The 15,878-nt window shown below is 39.2% G+C and overlaps 1 protein-coding gene across 4 annotated transcripts in view; it reads left to right on the top strand.

Annotated features, from left to right (window-relative positions):
* Nucleotides 1-15,878, top strand: part of CCSER1 (coiled-coil serine rich protein 1) — a 1,185,560-nt gene that overhangs the window by 343,286 nt on the left and 826,396 nt on the right. The window lies entirely within an intron of this gene.

The following is a 15,878-nucleotide window of genomic DNA, read 5'->3' as shown; positions in this document are numbered from 1 at the left end:
GTTTGTTGCCTTGCTTTGTATAATAGTTTCGAAAAATTTGGTTACTCTAATTATTTTGCCTTTGTGAATTTATTTGCCACTTTGCCTGGAGGCATTGAGGATTTATTATCCTTAATGTTATTCTGGGTCAGTTATCCCAGATGAGCCCTCTTAATGTGTAGATTCAGGTCTTTTTCTTCCTTGGAAACTTTTCTTGGTTTATAGTCTTAATTATTAGGTCTGTTCCATTGTTTTACTATTCTTATAACAAATTAATATGTGATAATTCAAATGGTAATTACTTTTTGTTGCCTGTCTTTTGTTTTTACTGCTTTCTCTCTGACCCTTTTACATCTTTATCACATTTTTATTCTTTTAGTTATTTTTCTCCCTTTCTTCAAGAAACATAACAAATTTTCAGTTGAGTTTTTTCTGCCTTGGTTATCTTCTAATGTATTCTCCATCTCAGAGATAATTTTATATTTTTCACCTGTTTCTTTCCTGGGGTTAATGAACATTATTTTTTCACTAATCTACTTGTTCTACTCTGTTTTTAAATTTTTAATTTCTGAGTAAAGGTGCATTTTTAAATATCATCCCTTCTTATTTGAGTGTACCTAATACCTTAGTGTGTTAACAGTTTTCTTCTGCTTTGTAATTGCTTTGTGTGAAGAATTCTCTTCAGTTCATGTGTAGAATTTTGTTTTTTATTTTCTGCCATAACTCTGTAAAACTTCACTTTCTTCTTCTTCTTCTTCACCTTTATGATATAGGCATTTTATACAACATCCTTAGTTTAACAAATTTTTCTTTTCTTGGCATAGCAAATCCAGGTACTTTATAGTGAGAAGATAGAAGAGGGCTAGGTAGTCAGGGTTGGGACCATGGGAGGAGGAAGTAAAACCGGAAGTTCAAGAATAACAGGATCTTGTAAAGTTGAACAGAATGCAGTTTACTGACTGTGTCCTATTCCAAGAAAAAAACACAAACAAAACTGCAGAGATAAACAAAAGGACCGAGAACTGAACCCAGCTGGTGTGAGTTGCTAAGGCAACTGGCTGGCTGGGAAGAAGGACCTGTTAGGGGGAACTTGAGCTTTATAATGTATGGGTGTTGCTAAGGCAGAATTCTTTGAAACGACCAATCAGGAGCTAGGAAAGCATATAGCGCTATCTAGACAAAGAAGCACACTCTCTTCTTCTCTCTCTGGCGCACTGGGTTCCTGGCTCTCCTATGGCAGGGATTATATTCCCCTGTGTCCATGTGGCTAATGACTATATCGGACTCCACAGATGGACTATTTGGCTTTAGTTACCTTAGATACTGAACTATGCCCTGTTACAGCATAGAACAGAAGCTCTGGAACCTGAGACAAAGCAGCTCCATTGACAAACCACTTTGGGCCCCCTCCCTGCTGCAGCCTGCTGCAGGGAGTCCACCTATCTGTCAATAAACTTTGCTTCTGCTTACCATTTTTGTCCGTGAACTCATTCTTCGATTTTATGAAAAAAGGAACTTGTACCCGACCTGAAATTTTAGCACCAGTAGGACTTCTTGTCTTGTTTTATATTTATTCCTGGGAGTGGGGACGGTGGGGGATGGAGGTTGTGATCATCTAATTTTATTGTTTACCTTTTGTCTTTTCTTTTTCATCACCAAATAACCAAAGGCTACTTTTTGTCTTTTCTCTTTCACATATGTTATTCTTTTCAAAGGGTCCCCCTTTAAATTGCATCTGTCTCTTTTAATCATGCTGCTCTGATCTGCACAGACATTTTCTCATTATTTTCAGTTATGGGGTGGATTTCATCTTTCAAGCGATGCTTGTAAATTGCTCTCTTTTGTCTTCCCTACAGTTTTTCTCAGCCTACATTGGCGTGCTTATGAGTAGGCATAGGGCTGAAGCATGAGAGATAATTTTGCAGTTATTCTTGAAGAATTTACATAGAATTTAATTTTTTTATTGATTTTTAAATGTAGAACTTAATAATTCTCATTTTTTTTCTTATTTGAGGGGAATATTGTGAAAGATAAGGGGCAGTATTGTTACTATAGTCCTTAGCTAACCTGGAATTATTTTTAAAAGTTTTTATGTTAAAATTGAAACTGCAGACCCCCAAAGAGAGTCACTTGTGCTAAGTCTATGTTACCAACCAAGACATAATTTAGTTACAGTTTTATTCTCTCCCTGGAGAGATATATTAAACCAATTAATCTGGAATTACCTGGTTAGCCCTACTGAGGTAATCTCTTGATAGACCCCTGCTGATCCCTGAAGAATGGTGAATAGAATTAACCTATTCTATGCCAGTAATTTCCTTGTCTCATCCCCTTTCTTCCTTCAAAGTCTCATTGTGTACACCTCTTCAGAGCAAATTTCCATTTGCTAGATAGTATGCTACTCAATGCATGAATCCTATATAATAAAAGGCTAATATGCAAATCAACCAATTAGCAGAACAACTGGTCACTATGACATGTGCTGACCACCAGGGGGCAGACGCTCAATACAGGAGCTGCCCCTGGTGGTCAGTGCGCTCCCAGAGGGGGAGCACCGCTCAGCCAGAAGCCAGGCTCACAGCTGGGAAGTGCAGCTGCAGTGGCAGGAGCTTCTCCAGCCTCTGCAGCAGTGCTAAGGACCCCTTGGGGGATGTCCGCCTACCGGCTTAGGCCCGCTCCCCAGAACAGACATCCCCTTTGAGGTCCCAGAATGTGAGAGGGTGCAAGCCGGGCTGAGGGACCCCCCGCCCCCAGTACATGAATGTCATGCACCAGGCCTCTAGCTGTTAAATAAAGCCAATAAGAGCTTTAACATGTACTCAGATCAATTTTTATTGCTTAAAACCTAGAGCTAGGTTGTTTTACTACTTGACAGCTTTGATTTGCCTTTGCTCAGATTTGTTTCTTTTATAAGCATTAGCCTGAGAGCATTGTGCATTGTTTTGCAGTATGATATACTGTACTTTTATAACAGCACCATTGGATCATTTAAAGTCATATTTTAGCCTGATTATGAAGCAAAATTAATCCATTGTTGGATTATTCACTTGTTATATGATTGAAATATTTATCTTAAAGCCTCCAGAGTGTCTCATAGAGTAGTTCATATTTCTTTTTAAAATAATGAAATTATATCTTAATAATAATAACAGGAGTTATAATGGGTGGAGATGGACAAAGGGAGGGGAAATGGGGACATCTGTAATAGTGTCAACAATAAAAATAAATTTAAAAGAAAAAATAAAGAATATAACTATAGAACTTCAAAATCTGCTGTTAGTGAAACCAAAGTGCTGTGATCAGGTCTGAGTTTGTTGTCTCACAAAATCGAAGAATGAGTTCATGGACAAAGACTTTACTGAGAGATAGATGAACCCCCTGCAGCAGGCACGGAGGGGGCCCAAGCGGGTTACTGATGAAGTTTCTTTGTCTCAGGCTCCAGCTCCTTATCCAGCTCTGGGAAAGGTGTAGCTGCAGTTCCCGGAGAGCCAAAAGCAGGCCACTGTCCAGAGCTTCCATTCTATGTTGCAGCTGGGTGTAGCTCAGCATCCAAATTAATTAAAGTCCATGAGTCCATGTGTGGAGTCCCATATGCCGTAAGCCACATGGGCACAGGGGAGCATATCCCCTGCCACAGGAGAGCCAGGAGCCCAATGTGCCAGTGGTAGAAGAGATTGTGCTTCTAGGTGTAGATATATGCTCTACCAGCTCCTAATTGGTCCTTTCAAATTATTTTGTCTTAGCAACATCCATACATTTTAAAGCTCATGTCTCCTGCATGCTTCCTTCCTGCCCAGCTGGGTTGCCCTGGTAACTCCTTCCTAGTTGGGTTCAGCTCTAGGTCATTTTGTTTCTCTCTTCTGTTTCTCTCGGAACAGGGCAGAATCAGCAAGCTGCATCCATGCTTCTCCCTCTCCCAAGCTCCCATCCTGACTGCCTAGCCACCTTCTATCTAATTAGGATTGCACATATGCATAGAAGTTAATATAATTTCCACTTACCTGGTGCAAGCATTTATGTATGTGATATATATGTCACAACTTATTTTGTAAGTTTCTTGTGATTTATTCATCACTGGGCAGGACAGAATTTAGATCTAGGTCAGGGAAGCTGTTTTTGTCTGTTTGTTTATTGTGTTTCTTTTTTGTTTTGTTTTAATGAAAAGAATAGTTTTCTTTTACCTGAAATGCTTTTAATTTTTTTTTTTATTTTAGCCGGGCAGTGTGTGTCAGTGGTTGAGCATCGACATATGAACCAGGAAGTCAGAGTTTAATTCCAGGCCAGGGCAGGTTGTGGGCTTGATCCTCAGTGTGGAGCTTACAGGAGGCAGCCAATCAATGATTCTCTCATCATTGATGTTTCTATCCCTTCCTCTCCCTCTCTGAAATCAATAAAAAGTATTTTTAAAAAATCATTTTAACTTTTATATATAATTTCACAGTGATGCCTTTTTACAAAATCACACAACTATAATTCTAATAGACTACATTTTTGATGTTGATCTCTGACAGCTTTCAAACTCTCATGTCTCATCTTTTTTCTTTGTTGAACACCTGTGCAATCTGATTTAAATTTGAAAAATAAGGAAAGAAAGAAAAAAAGAAAGGAAGGAAGGAGAAAAGAAAGAAAAGCCCAGTGCTCTCAATTCCTTGGCTCTGGAAGAATTTTAAAACCAGACTTGTCTGGACCTGTAGGTACCCCAATCCTGGCTCCAACCTCTAAACACCACAGAAATACAAGCCACCATCCCCTTCCTCACTCCCGATGGAATCTGAATTCTTCCTGGGGAATCCTTTTGCTTTTTTATGTGAATAACAAACTACTTTATATGCAGAAAAGGGAAATATAATGGAGAAGACCTTATGGAATGAATCATTCTGGTATAAAATATTTTTAAATGTTTAAGCTTTTCCTATTTTTGCATTGTGTCAATTACTTCAACTTCTCATATGTTTGTAAATGTTAGTAATGTGGAAAAAATTTTCTTGCACAAATTTGCTGAATATTTTTTAAAATATATACATTTTATCTTTAATGTTTATATAATTAGAAAAGGAGTCAATGAAAGTTATGTCAAAATAAACATTTAAAATATTTTATACTGGCAATAGTCTGCAAGGAGTCACAAGACAAGGCTCTGAACCAGGGTATTGGTAACAGGAATAGAAAGGTGTTAGATTTGAGCCTTGATTTTATTTTTATTGAGACATAATTGACATACAACATTACATTAGTTTCATATGTACACATAATGATCTGATATTTGTATATATTGCAAAATGATCACCACAATAAATCTAATTAGTACTATATGTAATTGCAGAATATTTTTCTTAAAAAGACAAATTAAAGATCTACTCTATCAACAACTTTCAAATGTGCAATACAGTGTTATTAACTATAGCCACCATGCTATACATTACATCCCTATGACTTGTTTATTTTATAAATGGAAGATTGTACCTTTTCACTTTCTTCCCCTATTCTGCCCATTCCCCATCTCCTGCCTCTGGCAACCACCAATCTGTTTTCTGTATCTTTGAGCCTTGATTTTTTTTTTTTATTTTTTAGATTCCATATATAAGTAAGATCCCATGTTATTTGTCTTTCTCTGTTTGACCTATTTCACTCAGTATAATGCCTTCAAGGTCCATCAGTGCTATAGTAAAAGGCAAGATTATAATCTTTTTCGTGGATGAATTGTGTGTGTGTGTGTGTGTGTGTGTATTTACCACAGTCCCTTTATCCATTCATCCATAAATAGACACTTAGGCTATTTCCATATCTTGGCTATTGTAAGTAATGCTGCAATGAACATAGAGGTACATATGGTAATTTTAAATTTTTTGAGGCATTTCCATACTGTGTTTTTTTTTAAATATATTTTACTGATTTTTTTACAGAGAGGAAGGGAGAGGAATAGAGAGTTAGAAACATCAATGAGAGAGAAACATCGATCCGCTGCCTCCTGCACACTCCCCACTGGGGATGTGCCCGTAACCAAGGTACATGCCCTTGACCGGAATCGACCCTGGGGCCCTTGAATCCACACGCTGACGCTCTATTCACTGAGCCAAACCGGGTTAGGGCCATACTATTTTTTTTGTTTCCCTTTTTCATAGTAGCTGCACAAACAGTGCACAAGGTTTCTCTTTTCTCCACATCTTCACCAATAACTGTCTTTTTTATAAGAACCATTATAATAGGTGTGAGATAATATTTCATTGTGGTTTTGATTTGTATTTCCATGATGATTAATGATGTATAAAGCATCTTTTCATATATCTTTTGGCCATCTGTATGTCTTTTTTGGAAAAAATGCCTGTTCACATTTTTGGCATATTTTTAAATCAGATCTTTTTAGTGTTTTGAGTTGTATGAGTTCTTTATATATTTTGGCTTTTAGTTCTTAACAGAAATTTGATTTTCTTCCATACAATAGGTTGCCTTTTCATTTTGTTGATGGTTTCCTTTGCTGTGCAGAAACCTTTTAGTTTGAGGCAGTCACACTTGTCTATTTTTGCTTTTGCTTTTGCTTTTGGTGTCAGATCAAATAATGATTGCAAAGACCTATGTCAAAAGCTTATTGCCTATGTTTTCTTCTAGGAGTTTTACTGTTTCACATATTAGGTTCAAGCTTTTAATCTATTTTCAGTTAATTTTTATATATGGTTTAAAACAATGGTACAGCTTCATTCTTTTGCATATGGCTGTCTAGTTTTCTCAGTACCATTATTGAAGAGACTGTCCTTTCTCCATTGTATATTCTTAGCTCATTGTCATAAATTAATTGACCATGTTTGCATGGGTTTAATTCTGAACTCTTCGGTTTCACTTATATATGTGTCTATTTTTGTGTGGTTTGTGTTAGTAGTGGTCATATATCTGAATTTTGAAGAAGAGGTAGAATTTCCAAGGCATTTATAGAGGTTTGTAGTCTGAGGAGAGGAAAAAAGAACAGCAATGGCATGGAAATGACAAGGCCAGGGCAATACGTGGCGTTGAACAAAGGTTATTTATAAGGATGGAGTGAATTTGTGTCGGTGAAGAGATTTTGGCTAGGTTTGGAATAAACATGGATGCTAAGGAAAGGTTTTAGACTTAGTTGATTAGGTAGACAGTGCTGCTCCTTTGTCAGCCTCTGAAACATGAAATATTCTAAGCTTATCATTGGAAAAATATAACTTAGAAATATAATATTGTGAAATATTTTTTCTTGATAAGTGTAAAAACTGTTTTACAGACTTATAAGATTTCTTAAACTCAACAACTATATTTTATATTGATCAAAAAACACTAAAATAAATTTTGTAAGAATATAGGGACAGAAAAATAGATAAGGCCCATTCATATTTGTTTGTTTAATGTTTGTGTATTTATGTATGTATGTGTGTTTATGTGTACTTATTTATACCTCTAAGAGGAAAGGTCTGCATTGTTGCTCATACCACAGTAATAGTGGGAGTAATGCTTAACTTATTTCCAAAGAAAAGTCAACATGTCTGTTCAGGAGCATTGTTTCAAAAGCCTTAATACACAACAGCTGAGCCCCTGTTGCAAATTAATTCATTTTTATGTAGTTAAAATCTTGATAATATGGTAGAAGATTCCCATGGTGAAAAGACCAAAGAAAGCCACTAACACAGGCTTTAATTAGGCTATAATTTTACACTGACTATCGTTGGGGCAATGCATATTTCAGAACCTCAAAACTAAGGAAATCAGGATTCTTTAAATATTCCTTAAAAGTGAAAAGCTATGGATAAAGCAGCATATACTAGGATAATCTACACTAACAAAAGACAAAGATGCTAATTGACCGTACCTTTGCTACACCCACCAGCCAATCAGAGCAACTGTATGCAAATTAGCCCAACCAAGATGGCGCTTAATTTGCATATATCGGCTGGGAGCGAAGACTGAAAACAACGTAGAAGTAAGCCAAGCGCTGCAGAAGGGAGCAAAGTAGAGGCGGCGGAGGCGGGAGGCAGGAGCTGAGCCAGGGCACTGCGGGTGGCAGCGGTGGGCGGCGGGAGGCGGGCAATGGCGGGGAGACAGAATAGGCCCTTGACGTCAGGGAGGGGCAGGACCTGATCACTTGGCGCACAGGGATAGGACAGGCTCCATGGGAGGGAACAGAGCAGAGCTGCGTTCACACTCAGCCTCGGACTTCAGTTTCCTGGTGTGTCAGGTGGCCCTCCCTGCCTTCACCAGGTTGCAAGGTTCAGCTCAAAAGACTGAGAGCCTCCAGGGTGGTTGGGAAGGCAGTTGCCTGGGGTCAGGGGGTAAGCCGGTGGGCGAGTGGATTGGCTGGAGGTGGGGCAGCAGGGCTCCTGGATTGGCTGGATTCAATAGGATGGGGCTACCTTTGAGAGGTGCGAGGGGGAGTATAAGGGAGTGTGCACTCGCGTGTGCCACTGGCCTACCAGCTTTACTCTTGCATGGCGACTGTGGTGGCGGCAGCGGTTACTACCCGAGCCCAGACGGAGCAGAGGCCGGTAGAGCAGAAGGACATCCCGGCATCCCGATACCAGATGGCGTGGCCCACGGATCATGGCCAAAGGGGAGGGAGCCGAGAGCAGCTCCAAAATGGGGCTGCTGCCTACAGGCATCCTTCAAGTGGGTGAATGCCAGGCCCAGGGAAGGTGAGAACCTGGCATCCAGTGGAGGGCAAGGGGCGGCAGCGTCTGCGGAGTATGCGAGGTGTCAGGGGCAGTGGACATGGCCATGATGGCAGGCTAGGCCGAGGGCACCCTACATGTGCACAATTCAATCATGCGTTGGGCCTCTAGTCCTATATAGTAAAAGGCTAATATGAAAATTGTCCCCTTGAGTGGGAGTTCAACCAGGGGGTGATGCTGGCCAGACCCTACCCATGCACAAATTTGTGCACTGGGCCTCTAGTACTATATAATAAGAGATGGATATGCTAATTAGCCTGGATATGCTAATTAGTCATGACCAGTATGCAAATTGGCCATCACTCCAACACAATACTAAGAGAGGGATATGTTAATTAGCCCTGATATGCTAATTAGTGATGACCAGTATGCAAATGGACCATCACTCCAACACACAACAAGATGGCTGCCCCCATGTGGTCAATGATGGCTGCCACAAGATGTCCTAGAGGGGAGGGCAGTTGGGGGGGACCCAGACCTGCAGGGGAAGGCAGTTGGGGGCAACCAGACAAGCAGGGGAGGGCAGTTGGGAGCAATCAGGCTGGCGGGGGAGCAGTTAGGCATCAGTCAGGCTGGCATCAATCACCCCTAAGTGGTTAGGGGTGATCAGGCAGGCATGCAAGTGAGTGTTTTGGAGCCAGCAGTCCTAGATTGTGAGAGGGATGTCTGACTTCCAATTTAGGCAGTCAGACATCCCTCGAGGGGTCCCAGATTGGAGAGGGGGCAGGCTTGGCTGAGGGACACACACGTACCCAGTGCACAAATTTTGTGCACCGGGCCTCTAGTATAATTATATTGGCATCAATATTTTCTGATTCCAGATATTACTATTTGGTTATAATCCCCTTTATCCCACCCCATTTTTTTAATTCATGTATTTGTATTAATAGGTATAGCTGTATGCCTAGATGAGATTACGTAACATTATAGCAGAGATTCTAGGAGCTTTCAGAGTTTATTGGCCTCAGACAGACAGCTTCCAATGCCTACGCTGCTGCTTCCCAACTCTTGAACATCAGACAGATTGATAACTCTTAAGAGCCTCATTTTCTATATTATAAAACAGAAACAACAAGAATGGGATTGCAATAGAGTTACTTGACATAGTGAATGCATAGCGCAACTAATGTGTTAGTTAACAATCAGCAAACATCCATTGCTTCATGACTAAGATATTATGATCATGGATGATAAGATGGAAACTATGAAATGCTCTTTTCTCAATTTACTAAAATTCTTCACTTCATTTTTTTAAACTAAGTCAGTTTCTTAAAATTCTATGATTTATTGACCCATTGGGTTAGAAAAACCTCTGCCACCGTAGCCATGGGAGAGTTATAGATATTGGACGTTCACTCCTTACGCCTTGATATGAAAGTGTGGTTAGGGAAATAAAGAGGGAAATGGAGAGGGTGAAAAGAAATGAATTTGCAAAATAAATAAATAAAAAAAATGACTGACTTTAAAATTGTTGAGTATCAAAGCTGGAAGCCAGAGAACACTGTGCGTAAACAAAGACTTTGAATAAAGTCTGAGAATGAAAATGAGAGTGAAGGTCAGGAAAGCGCTTTCTTTCTGTACTACTTATTAAAATGATAACTTTGGTCAAGTTAATTTTTTGCCTGTAAAGTAAGCTTTACTCTGCTTTCTCAAAGGATACTGAAAGACTATAGAGAACACGAGCTAAAGATTTAGATTTTTTGGTTTCAAATCCTATGTCAAACCCTATAAATTGTCTTATCTGGAACAAATCACTTGACAACTATGGACATAAATTTATCATAGCTGGTAGTAGTACCTCAAAAGGATTATATATATATATTTATTTGGTTTATAAATGCTCTGATGTTATGTAAATACCAATTATTTTCCAAACTGGCCTTGCCCTTTACTTTGCTATTTACAAATGAATATTTTTTAAGTTTCCCAAACACCACAAGTTCTTTACCTGTAAATGGTATATTATACATTTAACAGCAATGCTATTTATTTAATATGCATACTCTGAAACTTGTTACATTATTTTTTCATTTGATACCATTCATTTAAAGGAAATTTGAAGCCAGATAGTTCTCAGTTTACTTCTTGGTTTTGTATGATTTTATGAGTTTGTAAAACTTACAAATAATAATATGGTAACAGTGCTTCATTAGTGATATTCTCCTTCAGAGTCTCACTAACCATATTTTGAAGCCATTTGCTTAAAACATTGATTTGTGATGAAAGAATTATCCAGAGAGAAACCCAGATTAAAAAGCCAAAATTTCATAAAGCCTTTTGGGAGTTCGAGTTTTCTGTTCAAATTGAAAGAAAAAGAAGTCATCAAAATGACCCAATAACTAGATTTTTCATTGTTACCTAATGACACTATTTAAGATGGACTGTCAGATTCCATTAGGCTCACCAGTATATTCTGTGGTTTAGATGAAAAAAGAGTTTTCCCACAGCAGGAAGAAAGTAAAAAGCGAACTTATTCCAGTCAGGCTCAGAGATGCCATTTTCCCCTGTAGTTGCCACGGGCTAACGATTGCCTCAATAATAAGAAGGCCACCAAGCTAAGCGGCATGCTCCACAAAAAAGTTGTTTTGATGAAAATGATTGCAATCACTTAGGGGGTCTCAGTCGTGGCAAACTGTGGTAACAACTCTATAAATCAAATCAGAAATGAATTGCAAGTGTATAGGCTAGATAAAAGAGGGGAAAGGCTTTTATCTGTAGTGAGTTCAGTGGTTATTTGCGTAAGTATAAAGACTTAAACTATCTACTGTAAAATATGTATGAATGTTGTTGCCAACACAGCGTGTCCAAAAATGTATACACAGTTTGAATAATTATGAAGGCAGTCTTTATTAAAATACTTTCTATTTTCAAAGTGTAGTAGAATCAGCTGGTAAAGTGTGTGGGACACCCTATATTTTTCAAAAGTCAGTTTTTAATCCCACAGCGTCTTAATGGAGTTTTTGTTAAAACAATATTATGAGGCAGGTTATCATATTTGGGAGAATATATTACTCTAACTATTATAAACAGGTTTCTGAAAATAGCTTTATTCCTCCTTGGTATTTGGCAGTGGTGTTGGTTTGAAAAGGTGTAAAAGGTATTTATTAAAATCATTTGCTACTTTTAAAAAAATATATGCTAATCCCTTACACATATTCACATTTACCTCAAAATTCTTACTTTTAAAAATTTGATTCATGGAAACGTATGTTTATTTGAACTGACATCTGCTGGGAATGCATGCCTGTCAACAGAAGTAGAGACTAAATGGATTTCATACTGAGAGGTCAAATGCAATTGCCGTTGTTTTTCCTGTTGTTGCTATGGGCTAACTGTGTCATTTGTGCACATTTTACTCAGTGGCTGTTGAATAGAAACTATAACACCTATATATAGAGAGACTTTCCATGGAACTGAAAGAATAGATAGCAACCCAAAACACAATGAGTTGCTACAAAAATCTTGGCCATACATATCTATCTTTTCACTCTTTGCTGCTAGGTGCAAGTTAAAATGGGTCTTTTCTCTATAGGAAGAGATTGTCAATATGCAGATGGGCACCAAAGCCTGAGTTAGGAAAACAGTCATACTGGGCTAGATTGTAGTCATAAATGTTTCTAGATGAGACTTGGATTTGGAAAATTTAGCAACCAATGGAAATACGCATTTCAAACCCTTGTTGGTGATTGGTTTTGTTTGTTTTTGAGTCTGAAGACAGTACAGAGGGTGTCAGTGATAAACCATGCTGTCACCTTAAATTCCCAGTCACCCCATGGCAGCAGTGCTGTAGACCTGCACACCACAAAATGAGTTTGCTTATCAACCTGTGGAGTGAAATGTTTCTGTGTCTCACAAGAATGTCTGGCATGCACTTCTTTAATTCCACCTGTAGGACTCTTCACTGAATTTTAAAGATACTATCTCCTGTAACTGAAACCACTTCCAAACTGGCCACTAGCTCACTCTTAGAATGAATTTTCTTAGTTAAATCTTTCTAAAGGTTGGTCATGGTTAGTACTAGGGTTAAACATCAAGTCAGAAATTTTAAAAGGGTTTGAGATTTTTAACTTGTACTCAAGCATGAGTATTGAGTTAGCCTGTTGTAATTGCATAGATATTTGCAGAAAGATATGAGTTATTGGTGTCAGAGACAAAATAATGTATTACTTTTAGTGTAAGCAACATCCAGGGTAATATTGTAGTGTTGTTCCCTGAGCCCCAGTTCCCACGGGGCAATGTGACGAGTGCAGGGTGGTACCTATATGTGTGGTGAGGGTATATTTCAGAAGAAATTAGAAGATTCTGTATTTCATAGGAGCTTGTGGAAAATTGGCCCATCCTCTGCCCTAGAGAAAACATCTTTATTATCCTGTGCCAGGTTAGGGAAAAACCCACAAGACCATTCTCACTTCTGACATCAATTACGAGTCAGGCATCACCCCAACCAGCTTCAGTGTTGAGGACTTGCTGTATGAACTCACAGAACTCACTGAAAGCTGTTATACTCAAAGTTATGATTTATTGTGATGAAAGAATACAGTTTAATATCAGCCAAAAGAAGAGATGCATGTGGCAAAGTCTAGGAAAGTTTCAAGCACTGAGTTTCAGTTGTGCTCTCCCAGTGGAATTACGGACAGCACTCTTTTCCCAGCAACTCTGTGTGACAGTATTGACAGAGGATTGCCAAACCTGGGAGGGACCTCCTAGCCTTGGTGTCCAGAGTTTTTTGAAGTTCTGTTACTTAAGCAGAATTGATTAACCACATGGCCATTCTTTTTCTCTATCCCCTCCTGAGGGCAAGCTGATCCTCTGTGACCAATGCTCTCATCCCAAATCAAATCTAGTGTGGGAAGACCCCAAATTCCTATTGTTAGACTATCCAGTGACCCGAGACCCCTAGTCAAACAAATATACTTCTGTCAGCCATGACATTCCAGGGGTTTAAAGATTACCTTGTAGAAGCTAAGGGTAAAGTTATATTTAGGCCAGGTTGCTTTCTTTATTACATACCTTTGGAAGTAAGCAAATCTCACTCTACTGGGGAGAGCTGGAAGTTAACTTTATCTCCATCTTTCCAGAGCTATCTGGAAATATTTGAGACAAACTAATCCTGGGGCAAATTGTCTATTATTGCCTATATGTGTAGATTCATGAAAAATCATCTGCCAGGGACTAGGTATGGCTTTGCAATGGATAAAACTCATCTTTTCAGATTTCCATTCCCCAATCCCTTGCCCTTCAGGTGGACTATGGCCCTCTCTCCAAGTGAAAGCCTTTAGATGTGCATAAAGTGATCAATCTAATTATTTGGTCTCTATGCTGGCAAGAGAGGAAGTCTTTCCACATTAGGAGGCTTCTTGCATCTCTCAGGCATAGATACATAGCTTGAGCAAGCTTTGGGAGGCTTTCAGTGAAAAGAGAAGTCACAGATTACTTGAAGCTGATAGCAATAGGTCTCTTCATGAAATGGCATTATTGAAATATGTTACTATTTTTTTCTTCTAAAAGACAATGTGATGCCCCAGTGGATATGAAATTAACAAAACCTACCCATGACTTAGAATTTAAGGTGCTAATATTATATCTTCCTTAAAATGTTGTCCCACTTTTGACAGTGACAGTCCCCAGCCTGCCCCACCAGTCAGCAGTGGAAAGGAGATGACAGATACTCCTCTTTCTCTTCAGATGCCCCTGCTTGTCATCAACTCCACCCCAGTCTCATTAATACATACCTTTTTAGCTATGGCTTTTGCTCCAGGATATTTATTTTCCCTGTAGGCACTCCCACTGATCCAAAAGGAAAACGCATATGGTGCTTCTCTTTCTGTGTTCAGCTCATACCTTCCCTTAATATCCCATAGCAAAGGTTGGAACATTTAAAAAGAGTTTTCTAAAAGCTGTGAGCTGGGTGTAGGTGGGTAAATAAATAAATTGTTATGGCAGCTTTTCCAAACTATTTTCACTAAAACATAACACCCTTAAAATATAATTTGACTGTCAAATACATTTGGGATGTGCCCTGAACAGTATTTCTTCCAGGGACATTTAGAATGCCTGTATACATTATGCATAAAAGGCTGTAACCAAGGCCTGTAGCAAAATCTAGTCAGGGGGGTAATAATCTGTAAATAAGTACAGAGTACAGCATGAGCTAACATGTTTTCTCCTACGATACAGTGTGCCCCATGGCAGTAGGACAGAGTCCCAGGGACTGGCTTTGATGTGACAGAGCTCTACTTTAGCCTTAATGTCCAGGAGCATTGGTTGAACTAGTTTGCCGCCTTAAAATCTAGACCTAAAAAATGAAGCTCACAGAACGAGGTTATCTCCCCTCCTGCTTACCTCGTGCTTTCCTTCTGAGTTTTTGTTCCCTCTGGATACTGGCATGGCTGTATCAGGGAACAGTAAATCCAACCTCAGGCAGTGGCTTTGCTGTCTGACTCCAGCAGGACGCCAGATCCAATGTAATACAAGCTTCCATAATTCTTACATAAAATGCAGTTACTAGAACGGGCTGAGGTGGTGGAGACATCAGTTCTAATTTCATTGATATTTCTTAGATATCATTTCTCTATAACTCATGTATCAGGGTAATTTTCTGCCCTGGATAATGGCTGGATCAATTGTTTCTTTTCCAGATATATTTAGTATGCTTAGATATTTATAGGTATAAAACAGCTAATGTTGAAACAAGAGAACTTAGTGGAAAATGGTTTCAATTCATTATTTTATACAAAATTTGTTATATATTTTTAGTTAGAAAATAAGTGCCTTTTAAAGTATATATATATACATATAGATGTATATATATATATATATATATATATATATATATATATATATATACACACACATATACATACACACACACACACACACACACACACACACACACACACACTAGAGACCCGGTGCACAAAAATTTGTGCATTCTGGTGGATGTCCCTCAGCCCGGCCTGTGCCCTCTCGCAGTCTGGGAGCCCTTGGGGGATGACCACCTGCTGGCTTAGTCCCGCTCCCTGGGGGATTGGGCCTAAGCTGGCAGTCAGACATCTCTCTGGCAGCCCAGGAGCCCTTCAGGGGATGTCCACTTGCCAGCGGGGAGCAGGCCTAAGCTGCAGTCAGACATCCTTAGTACTGCTGAGGAGGCGGGAGAGGCTCCCGCCACCACTGCTGTGCTGGCAGCCTTCAGCCTGGCTTGTGGCTGAGCAGAGCTCC

This window comes from Myotis daubentonii, chromosome 1, assembly GCF_963259705.1.
Source record: "Myotis daubentonii chromosome 1, mMyoDau2.1, whole genome shotgun sequence".
NCBI lineage: Eukaryota > Metazoa > Chordata > Mammalia > Chiroptera > Vespertilionidae > Myotis > Myotis daubentonii.
Note: the sequence above shows the minus strand (reverse complement) of the source record. Positions and strands in the feature narration are given on the sequence as shown.